At 41.2% G+C, this 14730-nt stretch overlaps 1 protein-coding gene across 8 annotated transcripts in view; it reads left to right on the top strand.

Annotated features, from left to right (window-relative positions):
- ANO6 (anoctamin 6) overlaps positions 1 to 14730 on the top strand; it is a 223688-nt gene that overhangs the window by 54369 nt on the left and 154589 nt on the right. The window lies entirely within an intron of this gene.

Here is a 14730-nt window from a genome sequence, read left to right as displayed (position 1 = left end):
AAGAAACTATGGGTAAGATGGGAAAGGAGATGCAGACCTACTAGAGAATGGACTTGAGGATGTGGGGAGGGGGAAGGGTAGGCTGTGACAAAGTGAGAAAGTGGCATGGACATATATACACTACCAAATGTAGAATAGATAGCTAGTGAGAAGCAGCCACATAGCACAGGGAGATCAGCTTGGTGCTTTGTGGCCAGCTAGAGGGGTGGGATGGGGAGGGTGGGCGGGAGGGAGACGCAAGAGGGAAGAGATATGGGAACATGTGAAATGTATAACTGTTCACTTTGTTATAAAGCAGAAAGTAACACACCATTGTAAAGCAATTATACTCCAATAAAGATGTTAAAAAAAACGTAGCTTCTGAGAGCAAATGTTATTGTTACCTGTCAACCGCCCACTGTGCTGTGGGTCAGGATCTCATACACAAGGAATTCCCACCCTTGCCTTCCAGGAGAGAGAGTTAAGGGGGGAAAGAAAAGTTTGTCAAGGGGATTTTGATGACAAAATAATGAAAGCAAGATTTCTGTGACTTTACATGTTGCTCAGGGTATTTATAATATCCAGGGACTTCCGAATAACATACTTACAAGTGTGTGTGGCGTCAGTGAAAGGGGGCATGTGGCATTATCTTAAGACAAAATGAAAATGCTCTTTCATAAAAATATGTTTTAAGGACTAAATTATTTCCTTTATCATAATGCATATATAACTGAGCAACCACATCCACTAGCATAGCTGAATTAAATCCTTTGGCTTCTCAGGATTAATATGTTAACGTCTTTTCAATTGAGTAAAAAACTATTGGGAGATCAAGATGGCAGAGTAGAAGGATGTAGAACTCACCTTCCCATGTAAGCACATCAAAAACTACATCTACAAGTAGAACAACTCTCACAAAAAACCAACCAGACAGTGGCAGAAGATCTCTTAAATGACCAAAGCTGAAAGAAAGATCCCATGTAACTGAGTAGGACAAAAAAACAAACAAACAAACAAAAGGCATCAGGATGGGACCAGCACCCCTGGGGGGATCTGTAAAGAAGGGAGTGTCCACACAGGCAGGCCCTTGCTTTATGAAACTCCCCTGTCTGCTGGGAGGCCCACTGGGACAGATAGGGAGCTGGAGGGGCCTGGACTCTGCTCATGAGACATGTGTACTTGCTGGCTTGCTAGCAATCAGAGCAGAGAGAGACCAGCCCTGATGCTGACTACTGCCACCTTGCTACACTTCCAAGCCTGAAATGCACACCGGGCAGGGCTGCTAGTATGTGCTAAAGTGCTGAAACTGCAGCGAAGGGACCTTGGGAGAGGACTTGGTCTAGCTGCTTGGAGACAGGCTGGAGGGCCTGAAGTGTGGTCCATTGTTAGTGCATGTAGGGTGGGACGTGGGTCCACCAACGGAACCCCACTGTCAGCTTGCTAACAGCAGAGCACGGCTCCGGTGGTGCAGGCTTTGTGAGTATGTACAGGGTTGGGGTGGGGCTGACATCTGAGCTCATTATCAGCCCTCCAACAGTGGGGCCAGATCTGGGCAGTAGTGGACTTTGTTGGCGTGCACATGTGGTGGTCAGTGGCATCACAGAATCCCATGTCCTCAGTGGACAGCCCCTGGATAGGAGTATGCAGCAGTTCCTTTCTCAGCAGGAGTGCTGTAGTTAAGCCCACCCCACACCACAGCTTGGAGCTGTATCTGGGGTGGACAGGTACAGGAAGAGGCCTGCCATAGAGGCAGCACAGGTCCCAGGCCACAGCACAACCACCTCAATTCCTGCAGCCACGATGCTCCGGCCTCCTCCACCAGCTTAGTACTAGGTCTGGGATGAATACAACAGAGAAAGGAATGTGACCTTGGGCTGCTTCTGGGCAAAATCTTGGACACCTGCATGGGTAGCGCATAGGTTTGTGGTGACCACAATGGGTCTCACTTGCTTCAGAGCTCACTTCCTTGGGGGCAGAGCATATACTTAAGTACAATGGAGCTTTATTGAACCTGACCCTCAGGACTTCTACTGCAACAAGTGGGGAGCAGACCTCACCACTGACAGGGCTGTGACAGCCATGGAGCAAAGAGGAGGCATCACCCAACACCCAGTGCAGGATCTGGACACCAGAACAGCAGTCAACCCCCTATCAAGGGGATAATGTCCAGCACACTCTGAGGAAAGATGTGGCAGGCATTCATACCAAAAACAGCCCTAGCACCAAAAATATTGGACTCACAGCCTGCACAGGAATGCTCCCACATAAAAACAGACCTTCAAGAACAAAGTAGATAACTATTTCTCCTAAATTCATAGAGACAGAGAAATGTAAGTAATGTAAATATAAGAAATGTAAGTAAATGCAAAAGCAAAGTAACTACTCACAATTAAAAGAACAAGAGAAATCCCCTGAAAGAACAAACTCAGTGTACTTGACCCTGAGTTCAAAAAGGAGGTAATAAAAATGCTAAAGGAATTAAGAAAGAAATGCAGGTCACTGTAACAAGAAGCTAGAAACTAGAAATAGGAAGCAATCAAAATTAGACAGTTCAATTGCCAAGATAAAAACTGATCTAAAAGCAATGAATAGCAGACTAAATAACACAGAAGAATGAATAAGTGATCTGGTAGATAGAATAATGGAAATCACCCAGCAGAACAGCAGACAGAAAAGAAAATGAAAAAAAAAAAAAGAGAAAGCAACATATGAGATTTATAAGATAATATAAAGCACACCAACCTATGCATAATAGAGGTTCCAGAAGAAAAAGAAAGAGAGAAGGGGGTTGAAAAGGTATTTGAAGAAATGGTGGCTGAAAACTTCCCAAACCTAAAGAAGGAAACAGATATCCAGGTATAGGAAGCACAGAAGATCCCAAACAAGATGAACCCAAACAGACCCACACCAAGACATATCATAATTAAAATGGCAAAAGTTAAAGATTCTAAAAGCACTAAGAGAAAAGAGTCAGTCACGAGGGAACCCCTATAAGGCTATCAGATGATTTCTCTACAGAAACTTAGCAGGCCAGAAGGGAGTGGAATGATATATTCAAAGTCCTGAAAGGGAAAAACTTACAACCTGGGATACCCTGCCTAGGAAGATTATCATTTAGAATAGAAAGAGAGATAAAGAATTTCTCAGATAAGCAAAAACTAAAAGAATGCAGCAATACTAAACCTAACCTAAAGGAAATATTGGAAGGTCTTCTCTAAGTAGAAAAGAGTCAAGAATCTATAGGAGGGCTTCCCTGGTGGCACAGTGGTTGAGAATCCACCTGCCGATGCAGGGGACACAGGTTCGTGCCCCGGTCTGGGAAGATCCCACATGCCGCGGAGCGGCTGGGCCTGTGAGCCATGGCCGCTGAGCCTGTGCGTCCGGAGCCTGTGCTCTGCAATGGGAGAGGCCACAACAGTAAGAGGCCCGCGTACCACAAAAAAAAAAAAAAAAAAACCTATAGGAAAGGGAGACTCACAATAAGAAAGGAAAATATATAAACTGATTGAAGATTACTTAAATAAGCCAGTACATAGATTAAAAAACAATCAAATGATTTTTGTGAAAGCAATTATAGCTACAGTTAATAGCAAAAGGATAAACATGAAGATGTAAAATAGGGCATCAAAATCACAAAATGTGGGGGAGGGGAGTAAAAAAAAATGTAGATCTTTCAGAATGTGTTTGAACTTGTATGACTTAGTCTAAAGCCAGTAGATATAGTTATGTGTCAACATACTTAAAAACCAGGGTAACCACAAATCAAAATTATACAATAGAGTCACAAAAACCAAAAACAAAGGAACTCAAGCATAATACAAGAGGAAACCATCAGACCACAAAAGGAAAAACAAAAAGGAGAAGAAATTAATAAGAAGAATTAATAAGAATTATAAAATCAACTGGAAACAAGGTTTAAAATGGCAATAAATACATACTTATCAAGAATTACTTTAAATGAACTAAATGCTCCAAACAAAAAAAATAGAGTGGCCGATTGGATTTAAGAAAAAAAACAAAAAGGAACCAATAATATACTGCCCTACAAGAGACTCAGTTTAGGCTGAAAGACACACAGAGATTGAAAGTGAGGGGTTGGAAAAAGATATTTCATGCAAACGGAAACTACAAGAAAGCAGGGGTAGCAATACTCATATCAGACAGAGTAGACTTTAAAACAAAGTTCATAAAGAAAGACAAAGAAGGACACTGTATAATGATAAAGGGGTCAATACAAGAAGAGGATATTATACTCGTTAACACATGCACTCAATATGGGAGCACCTAAATATATAAAACAAATACTAACAGACATAGAGGGAGGAATTGACAGGAATACAATTATAGTTGGAGACTTTTAATACCCCTCTGACATCAATGGACAGATCTCTAAGACAAAATCAATACGCAACAGAGACATTAAATGATACAATGGAACAATTGGACTTACTTGATATTTACAGGGCACTACATTCCCAAAACCCAGAATACACATTCTTTTCAAATGGACATGAAACATTGTCTAGGATGGACCACACACTAGGACACAAAATAAGCCTCAACAAGTTTAAGAGGATAGAAATTATTTCAAGCATCTTTTCTGACCACAACAGGATGAAACTGGAAATCAACCACAGAAATAAAAACATGAAAAAAATGATCACATGGAGACTAAATAACATACTACAGAAAAACCAGTGGGTCAACAATGAAATTAAAGAGGGAATCAGAAAATACTTCAAGAGAAATGGCAATGAAAACACAACCTTACAAAACCTATAGGATGCAGCAAAAGCAGTTCTAAGAGTGACATTCATAGCAATACAGGCCTTCCTGTATCAAGAAAAATCTCAAACAGCCTAACCTACCACCTAAAAGAACTAGAAAAAGAAGAACAAACAAAACCCAAAGTTAGCAGAAGGAAGGAAATAGTAAAGATCAGAGAGGAAATAAATAAAACAGAGATCAAGAAAACAATAGAAAAATCAATAAAACCAAGAGCTGGTTTTTTGAAAAATAAACAAAATCAACAAACCTCTAGCCAGGATCACCAAGAAGAAAAGAGAGAGGACCCAAATAAACAAAATAAGAAATGAAAGAGAAATAAAAACCAATACCACAGAAATACAAAAATAATAAGAAAATACTATGAACAAATTGGACAACCTAGAAGAAAGGGACAAGTTTCTAGAAATATATAGCCTGTCAAAATTGAGTCAAGAAGAAACACATAATTTGAACAGACCAATCACTAGAAGTGAAATAGAATCTGTAATTAAAAAAAAAAAACACAAAAAACTCCCTGCAAACGAAAGTACAGGACTGAAAGGCTTCACTGAGGAATTCTACCAAACATACAAAGAAGAACTTACCCCAGTCCTTCTCAAACTATTCCAAAAGATTAAAGAGGAGAGGACACTCCCAAATTCATATATGGAGTCACTATCACCCTGATACCAAAGCCAGACAAAGACATTGCAGAAAAAGAAAATTACAGGCCAATATCTCTAATGAATATAGATGTAAAAATCCCCAACAAAATATTACCAAACTGAATCCAGTAATGCATAAAAAGGATCATACATCATGATCAAGCTGGATTCATTCCAGGGTAGCAAGGATGGTTCAACATAAACTAATCAATCAATGTGGTATACCACATTAACAAAAGAAAAGACAAAAATATGATCATCTTAATAGATGCAAAAAAAGCATTTGATAACATTCAACATCCCTTCATGATAAAAACTTTCACCAAAGTGGGTACAGAGGGAACATATCTCAACATAGTAAAAGTCATTTATGACAAACCCACAGCCAACATAATACATAATAGTGAAAGCTGAAAGCCTTTCTGCCAAATTCAGGAACAAGACAAGGATGCCCACTCTCACCATTTCTATTTAACATAGTATTGGAAGTTCTAGCCACGGCAGTCAAACAAGCAAAAGAAATAAAAGGTATCCAGATTGGAAGGGAAGAGGTAAAATTGTTGTTATTTGCAGATGACGTGATACTCTATATAGAGAAGCCTAAAGATGCCACATAAAACCTATTAGAACTGATAAATGAATTCAGCAAGGTAGCAGGATACAAGATTAATATACAGAAATCTGTTGCATTTCTTTACACTAACAAAATATCAGAAAGAGAAGGTGAAAAAATGATCCCATTTAAAATCACACTGGGGAAAAAAAACAAAAACAACAAAAAACTATGAATAAACTTAACCAAGGAGGTGAAAGACCTATATGCTGAAAACTATGAAACATTGATGAAGGAAGTTGAAGGTGATTCAAAGAAATGGAAAGGTATCCCATGCTCTTGGATTGGAAGATTTAACATTGTTAAAATGGCCATACTACCCACAGCAATCTACAGATTTAATGTGATCCCTATTAAAATCCCATGACATTTTTCACAGACCTAGAACAAATAATTCTAAAATTTATATGGAACCACAAATGACCCAGAATTGCCAAAGCAATACTGAAGGAAAAGAACAAAGCTGGAGGCATAACACGCGCCCCCGCAGACTTTAGCAGTACTACAAAGCTACAGTAATCAAAACAGTGTGGCACTGGCACAGAAACACACATGAAAATCAATGGAACAGAATAGAGAGCCCATAAATAAACCCACACACCCACAGTAAATTAATCTGCGCCAAAAGAGGCAAGGATATATGTTGGAGAAAAGACAATCTCTTCAGCAAGTGGTGTTGGGAGAGCTGGACAGCTACATGCAAATCAGTGAAATTAGAACACTCCCTCACACCATATTACAAAAATAAACTCAAAATGGTTTAAAGACCTAAATATAAGACATGATACCATAAAACTCCTAGAAGAGAACATAGGTGAAACATTCTTGGATATAAATCATAGCAATATTTTCTTAGATCCACCTCCCAAGACAAAAGAAGAGCAAAAATCAACAGATGTGACCTAATCAAACTTAAAAAGTTTTTGCATAGCAAAGGAAACCATCAACAAAACGAAAAGACAACCTCTGAAATGGGAGAAAATATTTGCAAAGGATGTGACCAACAAGGGGTTAATATTTAAAATATACAAACAGCTCATATAACTAAATCCAAAAAAAAAAAAAGCTAACCCAATCAAAAAATGGGCACAGATGGCCAACAGGCATATGAAAAGATGCTCAACATCACTATTTATTAGAGAAGTGCAAATCAAAACCACAGTGAGGTATCACCTCACACCAGTCAGAATGGCTATCATCAAAAAGTCTGCAAATGATAAATGCTGGAGAGAGTGTGGAGAAAAGAGAACCCTCTTACACTGTTAGTGGGAATGTAGACTGGTACAGCCACTACGGAGAACAGTATGGAATTTTCTTAAAAAACTAAAAATAGAGCTACCATGTGATCCAGAAATCCCACTGCTGGGCATATATCCAAAAAAGGTGAAAACTCTAATTTTAAAAGATACTTGCACCCCAATGTTCATCGCAGCACTATTTATAGTAGCCAAGACATGGAAACAATCCAAGTGTCCTCAACAGATGATTGGCTTAAGAAGATGTGGTATATATATATATATATATATATATACATATACACACACACACACACACTGAAATATTACTCAACCATAAAAAAGAATAAAATATTGCCATTTGCAGCAACATGGATAGACCTAGAGAGTATCATACTAAGCGAAGTAAGTAGTCAGAGAAGACAAATATTATATAATATTACTTATATGTCAATCTAAAAAATAATACAAATGAATCAATATACAAAATGGAAAAAGACTCACAGACATAGAAAACAAATTTATGGTTACCAACGGGGAAAGGGAGTGGGGAGGGATAAATTAAGAGTATGGCATTAACAGATACACACTACTATACATAAAATAGATAAGCAAGAAGGATTTCCTGTATAACACAGGGAACTATATTCAATATCTTATAATAACCCATAATGGAAAAATAATCTGAAAAAAAATATGTAACTGAAAAAAAACAACAAAAAACTATCACTCCTCTGTCATCCCAGTTTACTTAAGGTCATGCTTGTCCCGTGTCTTCTTGTTATTTGAAAAACGCTTCCAGATTTGCAGTATTTGTTTACTATTGTAGCCATTACAGAGATTTGTCTCAGAAAGCAGATTACAACCAGTATCTCTTTACCTTACAAGTAGCCAGGAGGCTGCACAAAGGGGTAACAGAAAGTAGCTGTTTTTCTCATTTGGAGAATTCAGAGTTATAAGTTTTTGGAGCCAAGACTGCAAAGTGGGCTGCATTGTAGGGTAGATGTTAGAATGATGTAAAGAGATTGCAGACAGTAGCCAATAATGACCCAAGTGTGTGAAATCTTTTTGAAGTCTTAGGTAAGACTTCGTGGGTTCATGCTTTATAATTGGGAGTCTTCATATCCCATGTAAGTGGCAGTGTGGCAGCGTGTAAATAAAGCCACCATTTATCAGGGGAAATCATCCCAAAACAAATATCCTTAAAATTTTCCAGAGAAAGCTAAGTTACTTAGCTGGAGGTAAATATACAACATTTTTATATTAAAGTAATTTCATTATATCGTGAAATAAAATGCGAAGTTTGCATAACGTTTTTTTTAAGATGAGAAATTTTAAAGAACCACTTTCCAGTCTGTCCTTTGCTGCTACTTGGATGAAAAGTTAAACCAATAAAGGTTTTTGCTAAGTAACCAACTTCTATCTCACTAATTTCGGAGGCTCAACAGTACGTTCTGGAAGAGACGAGGAAGGAGGGAAAGGAAGGGTTTATTAAATATGTAAGACACCATGTTCAGTGTTTTCACCCATGTTGTGCTGTCGAATCTTTATGGCTGTGCTGCAAATTAGGAATTATTCACAGCAATTTTTGCATGTGAGGAGGTCTGTATGCACCTGTCCACTAGAAAGCAGAGCTGAAATTTGAAAACAGATCTGTCTGATTCCAGAGTCCTTGTATTTTTCCCCTGACATGGCCTTTCATGTCATGAGGGTGGAGACATCTCCAAAAGAGCCTTGTTATTAACTCTGAGTATTTGCCATGCTGGTGGAAGAGGAGGGCTGACTTCAGCTTCCCCTAGAGTGTTTTTTTTTTAAAAAAAAAATAGATTTATTTAATTAATTAATTTATTTATTTTTGGCTGCGTTGGGTCTTCGTTGCTGCGCGCAGGCTTTCTCTAGTTGCGGCGAGTGGGGGCTACTCTTCGTTGTGGTGCACAGGCTTCTCATTGCGGTGGCTTCTCGTTGTGGCGCACAGGCTCTAGGTGTGCGGGTTTCAGTAGTATGTGACATGTGGGCTTCAGTAGTTGTGGCTTGCGGGCTGTAGAGTGCAGGCTCAGTAGTCATGGTGCAGGGGCTTAGTTGCTTCGCGGCACGTGGTATCTTCCCTGACCAGGGCTCGAACCCATGTCCCCTGCATTGGCAGGCAGATTCTTAACCCCTGCGCCACCCGGGAAGCCCCCTAGAGTTGTTATTAAACACCAGTAAGTTAATATTTACAAACTTCTGTGACAAAGTTAAAAGCATTTCCCAACATTATCCTATAAAGTTCTGACTTTAAAATGACATGTTGTTATTACAGTGACCCTCAGAGTTCCAGTGTATTCATTGTCATGATTTTAAAGGGAGGAAAGGAATAGTCAGCAGTGGCTATGTTTGGCCACAATCCATATAGTGTCAGAAATTTGTGATCTCTCTCAGACATCATGCCTTTGACTTGAGGGAGGCAGCAAAGCAAAATAGTTGATAGTTTTTGCTTTGCCCTGCAATTCCTAAATTTGAGAATCCTGGCTCTGCTACACACTAGCTGTGTGATGGCGGGCAAGTGACCTAACCTCTTTGTGCCTTAGTTTCCTCGTAAGTAAAACAAGAACAGTAATAACTTGATTGCTGTTTTAAGAACTGTGTAATATCAGGCCTGTTAAGAGCTTAGAACTTTGCATGTTGCAAAGTTAGTGCTCAGGAAGTATTTAGCTATTCTTAGTAAAAGCTAGGTGCTACATGGCCCAGCAATCTCGCTTCTGGGTACTGACCCAAGAGAAATGAAAACCTGTGTCCACATAAGACATTTTAACAAAAGTTCATACAAAGTTTTATTCATAATAGCTAACACCTGGAAACAAATGTCCATCAACTGGTGAGTGGATAAACTGTGGTACATCCACACTGTGGAATACTATTCAGAAGCAAAAAAGAACATTTCTGATAGGGGCAACAACATGGCTAAGTTTCAAAAGCATTGTGCCAGGTGAAAAATCCAGACATAAAAGGCTGCATCCTTTTTGATTCCAATTATGTGATGTTCTGTAAAGGCAAAACTGTAAATTACAGAAATTAGATCCTTGCTTGCTGAGGACAGATCATTGAAGAGCAGAGGAGATTGACTGCAGAAGGGCAAAAGAAACTTTCTGAGGTGATGGAAATGCTCTATGTGTTTATTGTGGCGGAGGTTATGTGATGGTTTATGTTCGTCAAAATGCATCCAGCTTAGAAAGGGTCCATTTTTACTGTATATAAGTTAAACTTCAATAAATCTGATTTTAAAAGTCAGGGACTGCAACATGAACAAAGCATAGAGGGGAAAAAAGGGGTTAGAAACAATAAATCAGAATTGTCGAAAATGCAGCTATTCTGCAGTTTCAGTTAGCATGTGAGATGGGAGGAATAACTTTGTTAATTTTCCTCTTACAGGCTGTGAGTTAGAAAAATGTAGAAACCTGTAGAAGAGTTCTGTCCTGCTCTAGCATATCTGATTCTCTTGGCTCTGAGCACTGTCTGCTTCCCCATTTTTGAGCTGTTGCCATTTCACAGACACAGGGGTCTCCTGGGTTGCTGGCTGGGAGAATCCTGAAGGAGGGCTTGCCATGTGATGAGGCATTCATGGAAACAGAGCCTTGGTGTTCTAGATGAACTGAAGGTTCCTATTCCAGATAACTACGTAGTCTGAGTACACTTATGGGGAAGGAATGTTAGAGCATTTTTCATTCATCATGAGTCACAGAAGTCCCTGCACTTTCTTTTGGAGCCGGCGCTTATCTCAGCAGCCCAGGACATGGCCGACCACTCCCTCCTTCCTGAAATTCTTTCTTTCCTTGGCTTCTGTGATGCTCCTCCATCTTGATTCTGTTCACAACTCACTTGTTTTTTCTGTCTCCTCTGCTGGATCCGTCTCTCCCCATTCCTGGCCCCTAAACTTTGCAGTGCCGAGGCCTTTGTTCTCTGACCTCTTCCCCATCTTAATGTACTCCATAGGTGCTCTCCTTCATTTCCAGGGCCTTAAATACCTTAAACCTACATGTTGATGATTTCATATGCTTACCTCTAGTCCCCGTCTCTCCCTTGCTTTCCAGCTAGCTGCCTGTTTTATCTCATTACTTGGTTGTCTAATAGACATCTCAAACTTAACAGGTCCAAAACCCAAGTCTTGATTTCTTTTCTAACCCTGCACTTCTTCCATTGTTTCTCATCTCAGCAACGACTCTACCCAGTTGCTCAGCCACGAACCTGGAGTCATCCTTGATCCCTGTCTTTCTCTCCCACCTCGTATTCGAGCCATTAGCATCCATCCCAAATCCAAGTGCTCCTAATCTCCCACCCCCACTCCTAAATCCAAGCCCAGGCCACCACCAAGTCTTCTGGGACTTCTGCAGCCACTTCCTAAGTGAGCCTCTGCTATGTACCTCTTGCTCCAAGTTTACACAACAGTCACAGTGATCCTTCTGTGTTAGACTTTTTGTTTTTTTTTTTTTGTTTTTTTTCCCGGTATGCGGGCCTCTCACTGTTGTGGCCTCTCCTGTTGCGGAGCACAGGCTCCGGACGCGCAGGCTCAGCGGCCATGGCTCACGGGCCCAGCTGCTCCGCGGCACGTGGGATCTTCCCGGACCGGGGCACGAACCCACGTCCCCTGCATCGGCAGGCGGACCCTCAACCACTGCGCCACCAGGGAAGCCCTGTGTTAGACTTTTATACGACCTGCAGTGGACTCCCTACAAACAGTATACAGTTCGAACTCTCAGCCCTGTTGTACTTAAGGCCCTTGCTAACTCTCTGTCCCCATCTCTTCCCACCCTGCCTATCTCTTGAGGTGCCCCAGACATACCGGCCTCTCTCTGTGCCCTGACATGCTGCCCCCCACTGCCAAGAAGATTGTCCATATCTTCCTCTCCATCTCTTCTCACCTCCCAGCCCCTTCCTGTCTAGGATTCCTGCTCCTGCACTTCATTTAGTTCTCCCTCAAATGCCACCCCCTCTGAGCCGGCCCCCTGACTCATCTAAAATATCAGTGTTACTCTCTATCCCCTTCACGTGCTTTATTTGTTTTCAACGCATTTCTCCCCACCTGAAATTAGTATATGAGTATTTGTTTATTGCCTCTGTCCCCTGGTAGATTGTAAGCTCCCTAAGGATGTTGTGCCGGTGTTTAATACGTATTTTCTGAACGACTGAAGGAATAAGGGAATTAATGTTCTGGTACCCCTATATTAAAAATTAACGAGCCAGATATCTTCCTACACCCTAATAGCCCTGTCTGTCTCTCACCCCATTTCTCTGCCCCCCTTTAAGGCAGAATTTCTAAATTGTCTAGATGTACTGTAGCTTTTCATTACTCATTTTCTCTTCACTCTGACAGTCTGATATCTTTTCCCATCACTCTTGTGCAGTTTCTCAGGGTCATTCAAGTCCTCTGTGTTGCTGCCTCCAATGGATGCATTCCTATCCTGTCTTACTAGATCTCTGAGTAGCTTTAGCACAGTTTTCCCTTCTGCTCTTGAAATTCCCCCCTAACTTGGCTTCCGCCGTCCCTACTGGCCGTTCCTTATTCCTTTGCGAGCATTTCCTTCTTTTGGGGACCTCTGAATGTGGAGAGTCCTTCAGGATGTGGCTTAGGCCCTCTTCTCCCTCTACATGCTCATCTGTTCCCAGGGCTTTACATGCCGTCAGTGAGCTCCCCAGTGTATGTATATGTCCAATAGTGACCTCTTCTGACCTCCAGACCCCACATCTGACTGCCTCCTTGACGTCTGTTTGGATGTCTCATGCTCAAGGAGGAACTCTTGTTTCGCTTCTGTATCCCATCTCCCTGAATCTGCCTTTCCACATCCCATCTTGGCCATCTTAGTAAATGGCACCACCATCTTGCCAGTTTCCAAAGTCAGAAACTTGGGTATCATCCTTTGTTTCTCCTTCATTGTCCCCCTTTGCCCCAGTACTTTTAGTTCTATCTTTAAAATATATTTTGAATTTGTCTTCTCTATCTTTACTACTACTGTCTTAGGCCAACTCTTCTTTTTTTTTTTTTTTTTTTTTGCATAGCTAAATTATATAGATTTGTGGGGAGGGGAAGTGGGGGGAGGATTCAGTGGCCTGAGAAGCCTCCTGAGAAGACTTGTCCTCTTGTTTCATCATCACAATATGATGAGGAAATGGAGGTTCAGAGAGGTTGCACATGTGCCCAAGGTCACACAGCGTGAGGGGAAGGCAGGACTTGTATCTGCTCTGCCACACTTTGAGCCCTCACAAGCATCACCTCTCAGGTCTTTGCACCAACACTGGGTTTGCCAAATGAAAAGCCTCTTGCCCTCCATGAGCTGCCACTTGAAAGGAAGCCACACGGGCCCCAAGGTGGGGTCTCAGGCAGCCCTGTGGGAGCTGTTTGGGGCTCAAGCCCTTCTTGGGACCTCTGCTCACTGCCAATCCAGGGAGCAAGTGCCATCTTCAGGAAACAGGTGTGGGGGCTGGTGCTGATGACAGCATGACTCATTGTTAGTAGGTTTTCAATGAGGGATCTCAGCAGTGTCTAGTAACTGGTCTGTTGTTTCTGCTCTTGCCACAGCAGAGTGCTCTAAAATGCTGTGATGCCACAAACTGCCTATCTGGCAGTGTGTGTGTCATATCACCCTGCCTCCTCTTCAGCCTCATTTTATTCCCCAGCCTCTAACTTCTTCAACTCTTCAGTTACACTGACGGCCTTTAACCATGTCTTTCAACACACCAAGGGTTCAGAACCCTTGGCTTGTTCTCCCTGCCACCCCTCACCCCCGCAATGTTCTTTCTTTAGTCCTGCACGGCCAAGTCTGTCTCATCCTTCAGGTCTCAACTTAAATATCACCCGCCAGGGAGCCTCCTCTGACCACACTGCCCAAAATACGTGCTTCTCTTATTCTGTATCATAACCACCTTATTTCCTTATCATTAAGCAGAATCAATTATTTTAAAAGGATTTATGTTTAGTTGTTATTATAGAATATAAGTTCCCTGAAAAGGGACTTTTTCTGCTTTATTGGCTATTATGTCTCTGCATCTAGCATGACGCTGACACATAGTAGGTGCTGGAACAGGGATTCTTTTTTTTTTTAATTTAATTTAATTTTTTTTAACATCTTTATTGGAGTATAATTGCTTTACAATGGTGTGTTAGTTTCTGCTTTATAACAGTGAATCAGCTCTACATATACATATATATGTATGTATATATGTATATGTATATACATATATCCCCATATCTCTTCCCTCTTGCGTCTCCCTGCCTCCCACCCCTCTAGGTGGTCACAAAGCAGGAGCTGATCTCCCTGTGCTATGTGGCTGCTTCCCACTAGCTATCTATTTTACATTTGGTAGTGTATATATGTCCATGCCACTCTCTCACTTCGTCCCAACTTACCCTTCCCCCTCCCTGTGTCCTCAAGTCCATTCTCTATGTCTGCGTCTTTATTCCTGTCCTGCCCCTATGTTCTTCAGAACCATTTTTTTTTTT

The sequence above is a fragment of the Physeter macrocephalus genome, chromosome 6 (assembly GCF_002837175.3).
Source record: "Physeter macrocephalus isolate SW-GA chromosome 6, ASM283717v5, whole genome shotgun sequence".
NCBI classification, from domain to species: Eukaryota; Metazoa; Chordata; class Mammalia; order Artiodactyla; family Physeteridae; genus Physeter; species Physeter macrocephalus.
This window is presented reverse-complemented; position numbering and strand designations above follow the sequence as displayed.